General features: G+C 38.1%; 1 long non-coding RNA gene across 1 annotated transcript; it reads right to left on the bottom strand.

Annotated features, from left to right (window-relative positions):
- Nucleotides 1-1,060: 1,060 nt before the first annotated feature.
- On the bottom strand, nucleotides 1,061-1,311 carry LOC133816495 (uncharacterized). The gene is made up of 2 exons (XR_009885286.1): nucleotides 1,257-1,311; nucleotides 1,061-1,154 (listed from the first exon to the last, which is right to left on the bottom strand). It is a non-coding gene; the product is annotated as an uncharacterized LOC133816495 (long non-coding RNA).
- Nucleotides 1,312-7,267: the final 5,956 nt, after the last annotated feature.

The raw sequence follows: 7,267 nt of genomic DNA, 5'->3' as shown, positions 1-7,267 counted from the left end.
GGGTAATATTTGGAAGTTACAAATTTGTAACACCAAATATGTTACATTATTTGGATATATCTCATATATCTAAATATTGTAACCCTCTATTATATGTTATAATATGTGACACTCTTTGTCACATTTATTTAATCTAAAACATTATATTATAATATAATATTACATTATATTATAAAATAATATAACATCCCCCCACTAGATTATATAGTTATCTATTGTAACACTTATTTAATCAATCATTATATTTTGAAATATAACATATCCCCCACTTGATTAAATAAGAACTCTCTCTTATAGGAGTCATTGCATTAGTGCATAAACAAAGTGTTTTTCAACTTGAACTTTACTATAGTGTAATTACAACAAAATTTGTCGAAAAATTTTGTTGCACTAGGCATTGAACCATCTTTTCATGATAACAAATCGGTGATAACACACACACCTTTGCGATGTTCACTTGAGACCTCTATGTGTCGCTTTGCACTGTTAATGGCCATGTGCACTTTCCATTCATAGACGTTCTTGAGAATACTCCCAATCCTCATGAGAGGCGGAACCACCCCTAGGTCCATATAGGTAGAATTCTTGCAGTATTTTGTTACCAAAAAATACTTGTCTTTACAAGATTGAATTCTATTAAAAAACCTTTCGGTTTTAACCCTCCACTTGGTAACACTCAAGTACTCAATATCTAAGATGGGACTTGTTTTGAGTACAACTAATATTTACTTGATTGACTTGTTGTTACCTATTGAACCTAGCACTAGTTGAATAACTAGTGTGTAACGCCCTGGATAGCCAAGACCGCTACACTGTGTACTTATAAAGGTGCAGGACTCGCTAATCAAGTCATCGATTTGAAAACGTGTCACCAGACATGTAAGATCTATGGTTAAAAAGGTTTCGGTCTCAAAAGACTCATTTCGTATATTTAAACTATGATAAACAAGGGATCCCATAACACAAAGTTAAAATAAGTTTATAGACTTCCAAAAACACATAAGTATCCACTAGCCATACTAAGGCAAAACAGACAGTCTTTAGGTTCCATGTCCTTGCCTAGACCTCAACCGTGGCGGCCGAGCACCTGGCTATGTACATTCCGCTCGCCGAGCTCTCCAGTCAGGGCTGATCTAACTTGCCCTTGCCTTTACCTGCACCACGTAGCACCCGTGAGCCAAGGCCCAGCAAGAAAACATCACAGATAACTCAAACAATAATAACAGACAAATAGCTTAGTATGCATGTAAACTCACTAGATAGTCCACAACAGATAATCAGCATATACAATCCAATACAAGATTCATTCTACCACATATACTGCTCATATCACATAATAATCAGGGCCGACGAATTAGGCCACGCCCTCTGTTTAACCCACTGACTCTGGCCCGCTTAAACCAAGCTCAGTGCATAATAAGCTGTCCTCGGCTACCAGTGGCCGAGCCGCACCCTATGCGCTAGTGAGACTCTTGGCACCCTTAGGCCGTTGGTTCACTAAATGGCTTGCATGGCTTAATACCATCCTTTCAAGCTTTTACAATAGGGAGCCCTTAGTCCCGTCTCATATAATCAACCAGGTGCAGTTTTCTTACCTTTAGCTTTCAGATGAGCTAGTTACGGGCGATACTCCTTGAGCGCGATCCGATCCTCAAGCCCTAGCTTAACACCTAGTCACAACCATGAAGAAAGACACCATTAACAAGCTTACATGAGCTCCCATGCCAAGTTCTAGTACTCGGAACATTGAACTTCACCAAATATAGTAAAAGACTCAACCCCGAGCACCCTAGGTTAAATTCCCAAGCCTAAAATCTTAAAATCCCAAAATCCCTTAAGCGCCGCGGCATAGGCCACCCATGCCGCGGCATGGCCCCCAAACAGAACCTCCAACAGCTCAAAAATAGGTAAGGGCCGCGGCATGGCTTGGGCCATGCCGCGGCCCGCCCTTCTTCTTCAGCATGAAACAATTTCAAAGGGCCGTGGCTCACCAAGAACCATGCCGCGGCCCGACCCTTCGAACCCAGAAAAAAACACCATTTTCAATCTCTAAACCTCACCTTAAACCATCCCAAAGCCCCCAACTCAATACCAATTAATTATAACAATGTTAGGATGATTTAAACAACACAATCCAACCAAAAATCCAGCCTAAGACTCACCAAAACCCCCAATTCCAACTTCTGAAATTTCAAACCCACAAAACTTAAAACCAGCCATGAAAACCCCCAAATTCAACCATCAAACTATAATTTAAACCTTACCTCAGCTGTAGAATCGATTCTCCAAGAGTCCCCTGACCTATCTTCAAAGTTTCAAGCCTCAATCCCACCTTAAATTCCAAAACCACAGATATTTAAAACTCAACCATTTTCTTTAAATTCCTAACCTTAGAAACGAAAATTCAACACTTACCTTAGCACTAGCTCAGACCTTGATCAGTTCCTGGGCTAATCCTCTAGACTTTTTCCCCAAATTCTAGCTTAATTCCAGCAATTTCCTCTCAAATTCAGAAGTTCTTCCTTTGCTAAGAGAGAAGAGAGAGAGAGAAGGAAAGTTAAGGTCGGTTTACACTTTTCTGTCTAGCATTTTCCTAAGTCTTCCAAGTATACCCATAGTTTATTAAACTAATCCCAAAGCTCGGGGTGCCGGAAACGTCCCCGAGGCCAAAATGGTAAAATCCCCCAATATTCCCGCCTAGACACCCTAACCTCAAATATATCTCCAATTATTTATTTTCATCACCCGATAGTCTAAATCACTACCTGATACCTAAAATACCCCTGACTTGCCCAAAGTCAATTATAATACCCCGTTGTGACTTTTCCCGCTATCTAGCCCTAGGACCGCCTCGAGTCGCCGGCTGCAGATTTATCCACATCATAATGTGGTTCTCGCATATATCACATATCATATTACCACATAATATAATCAATTATCACATAAGCATCATTAAACATACAATAACTCATTAAATCACAATTATTCCAGTAATGCCCTCCTGGCACACTAATCAAGGCCCTTAAGCCTTATTAGTGAATTTGGGTCGTTACATAGTGTTAAGATAGGTTACCATCAATCGTGAATCTCTTTAGGGAGTTTAAGTCCCATCCCTCGAGATGATGCAGCCACTAAATCCCTCGTTAGTGGCTTAGTGAAAGGATCCGCCAGATTTTCACTTGTTCTCACATAGGATATTGAGATGACCCCTCTTTGAATCAATTCTCTTACATATCCATGTCTTAGACTAATATGTCTAGACTTCCCATTATACACTCCGTTGTATGCTCTAGCCAATGTCGCTTGGCTATCACAATGTATCGATATAGTAGATACATTCTCTTTGATTAGGGGAATCTCTATCAACAGATCCCTTAACCATTTGACCTCTTTACCGGTAGCAGCTAGAGCTATGAACTCTGCTTCCATAGTGGAATGAGATATACAAGTTTGTTTCTTGGAACCCCAAGAAATCGCACCTCCACCAAGTGTAAATACCCAACCAGATGTGGACACGTTGTCCCCAAGATTAGATATCCAACTTGCATCTGTATATCCTTCTAATATCGAAGGAAATTTGGAGTAGTGAAGCTTAGTCCTTTGGTTTTCTTGAGATAACCTAGGACTCTTCCAATTGCCTTATAGTGATCCACACTTGGATTACTTGTAAACCTACTAAGTTTACTTACCGCAAATAATATATCAGGTCTAGTACATTGGGCAGCGTACATTAGACTCCCTATAGCACTAGCGTACTCCAATTAAGCCACCGCTCTTCCTTCATTCTTCTCTAGTTTTACACTATGATCGAATGGAGTATTGGCATCTTTAACCTTGAGATGGTTAAATTTGTTCAATACTTTCTCAACATAGTGGGCTTTCCCTAACGCAAAACCCCCACTATGTTTCTTTACTTTGATACCAAGTATGGTGTCAACTTCTCCAAGATCTTTCATCTTGAAGGTTGATGATAGAAACCTCTTTGTTTCTTCTAACCCTTTCATGCTATTACTTAGAATAAGCATGTCATCCACGTAAAAGCAAACAATGATCACATATCCCTTACAAGTTTTGGAATACAAACACTTGTTTCCATTATTATGTCTAAACCCATTAGACATGATGGCTTGATCAAATTTCACATGCCATTGCTTAGGAGCTTGTTTCAATCCATGTAAGGATTTTACAAGTCTACATACCTTATGTTCATATTTTGGTTGGACAAACCCTTCGGGTTGTTCCATATAGACCTCCTCATTGAGGTCGCCATTAAGGAATGTCGTTTTGACATCCATTTGATGAACATACAAGTTGTGTATAGAGGCTAAAGCGAACAAAATTCTTATAGATGTTGTTCTTGCAACAGGCGCATAAGTATCGATATAATCGATTCCCTCTTTTTGCCTAAACCCTTTAGATACTAATCTAGCTCTAAAGGTTTAGATAGTGCCGTCAGTGTGATATTTCTTCCTAAATACCCACTTACACCCAATTGGCTTAGACCCCGGTGGGAGGTCTACCAATTCCCAAGTGTTATTGGAAAGAATGGAATCCATCTCATCATTGATGGCTTCTTTTGAAAATGCACTATCTCTCGATTGCATAGCTTCTCTATAAGTCTTAGGATCATCCTCAACGAGAAGTACAGTATTAATTTTCCTAATGAATTCCTCTCTATTTCCTTCCACCATGTAGAATGAAATTCATTGAGAATCTCTCTCATCCACTACTAGACTTTTATGATTTTTAAGCCTTTGACTTCTTCTAGGTTCAAAGGGTTGCTTTACATCCTTTTGAGAATTCTCCTCTTGAGAATTAACTTTGGATGTAGAAGCATGAGAATTGTTCTCATATAACAAATTCTCCTTTAGAGATGTTGAAGCTTGAGAATTGTTGTCACATAACATATTCTCAAAAAATTCAACTTCTCTAGATTCAATCACAATATTAGACTCTAAGTCTAGTAGCCTATAAGCTTTACTATTGTTGGCATAACCAAAAAAAGCACACTTTATGGCTCTTGAACCTAACTTTGTTCTATTAGGTTCGTTTTTCTTGCACTATGCAAGACACCCCCACACTTTGAAGTACCCTATGTTGGGTTTTCTTCCTTTCCATAACTCATATGAAGATATCTCATTTTTCTTCATCGGTATTCGATTAAGAATATGACAAGGGGTTAAAAGCGCTTCACCGCATAAGTTGAAGTTCAACTTAGAAAACATCAACATGGAATTTATCATCTCTAGATAAGTCCTATTTTTCCTTTCGACAACACCATTGTGTTGTGGTGTATAAGGTTCAGTGCACTAATGAATTATACCATTTTCTTCACAAAATGTATTGAATTCATTAGAGAAGTACTCTCCTTCTCTATCACTTCTTAGCACCTTAATCTTTTTATTTAGTAGATTTTCAACTTCTAATTTATACAATTTAAAAGCCTCAAAAGTTTCATCTTTATGCTTTAAAAGAAACACATAGGTATATCTACTAAAATCATCTATAAAAGTAAGAAAATACCTTTTACCACCTCTAGTTAAAATACCATTTAATTCACAAAGATCACTATGGATTAAATCTAGTAAATTAGATGATCTTTCTACACTAGGAAATGGTTTCTTAATCATTTTTGCCTTAACACATGTTTCACATTTACCATAGTTTTTAATATTGCATGCAATCATACCACATTTTACTACTCTTTTCATGGTTGAAAAACCTATATGGGATAGTCTAAGATGCCACAAAAATAAAGAATCATACTCAACAATATACACGGAATTAGCATTTTTATTGATAACATTGAAAGTTACATCATTGGTGCACAATTTAACCATTCCCTCACAAGAGTACCCTTTTCCCAATAATACATTTGATTTGGTAAGTATAAGTTTACCGGACTCAAAAACGACTTTAATGCTGGGCTTGCCAAGCAAATCCCCACTTACCAAGTTTTTACTCATTTAAGGAACATAAAGTACATTCACTAATGTAACTTTCTTGCCGGAGGTGAAGTAGACTTCAATAGTACCTTTGCCAAGTACCTTTGATTTGCCCTCATTGCCCATTTGTATCTCATGGTTGCCCTTTGACTCTTCAAAGGTCTTGAACAATGATTTGTCATAGGTGACATGGACGGTGGCACATGTATCATACCACCACCCTTTCACCTTGCCTTAGACCGCATTCACCTCACTAAGGGTAGCAACTATGTTTTCCTCTTGAGTTGCGTTCACCTTAGGTCCTTGTTAGTCTTTTCTATGCCTACACTCTCTAGCATAGTGACCCTTTTCCCACACACAAAGCAAGGACCTTTCTTGCCCTTAAACTTTTTTGGGTTGGTTTTTCGACCCAAAGGTTTCTCGTTACCCTTTTTCCCTTTGTTTTTGGGATGTTTTGGTTGTGACACCGCATTTGCTTTGGAAGTCTCTCCATTAGACCCCTCCACAAGTTTATCTCTACATATAGATTCCTCTTCGATTCGAATATGTTTTTATGAAGTATTCTTTTCCTATAACTCTTCTAAGTTGGTGGTAATTTAGCCACTATAGCACCAACTTGAAAGGCCTCGAGAAGCTCAATCTTTAAAACTTTCAGTTTGTTAACAATTATTTGCAATTCATGAATTTGAGGAAGAATAGGTTTATCACCAAAAAATTTGAAATCGAAGTATTGAGATATCAAAAACTTTTTGGTACCTTCCTCTTCCGCCTTAAACTTTTTCTCAAGTGCATCCCATATCTCCTTGGCCAATTTGGTTTCGATGTAGAGGTCATAGAGCCTATTGGAAAGGGCATTGAGGATATGACCCCTACAAAGGAGATTTTCCTCCTCCCTCTTCCTTCTCTTCTCCACCTCCTCGGGAGTGTCCTTGTCGGATGGTGTTGGGAGAGGTTCTAGAGTGGATTCTAGAATGTAGGCGATTTTGAGAGTGTTCAAAGGGAATCTCACCTTGTCTTGCCACCTAGTGAAATTGGATCCATCAAACCTATCCAACCTCACTAGGTCTTGATTCATGATTTTGATGGTCTCACCTTCCATTGAAACAAACAAAGGAATAAGCTTTTGAGTGTTAGGAAAATATGTACTTGCCTCAATGGAAATGGTAAGAAATTACAACTCTATGCAATATTTTACAAATAAATAATGATTGATTAAAAAGAGTTACAACTCTATAACTAAAAATTACAAATAAACAAAGAAAATGAAGAAGATGATGATGAAGAAGAGAATGGTGAGAATACAACTCTAAGCAAAAGATTAC

Source organism: Humulus lupulus, chromosome 2 (assembly GCF_963169125.1).
Source record: "Humulus lupulus chromosome 2, drHumLupu1.1, whole genome shotgun sequence".
NCBI lineage: Eukaryota > Viridiplantae > Streptophyta > Magnoliopsida > Rosales > Cannabaceae > Humulus > Humulus lupulus.
Note: the sequence above shows the minus strand (reverse complement) of the source record. Positions and strands in the feature narration are given on the sequence as shown.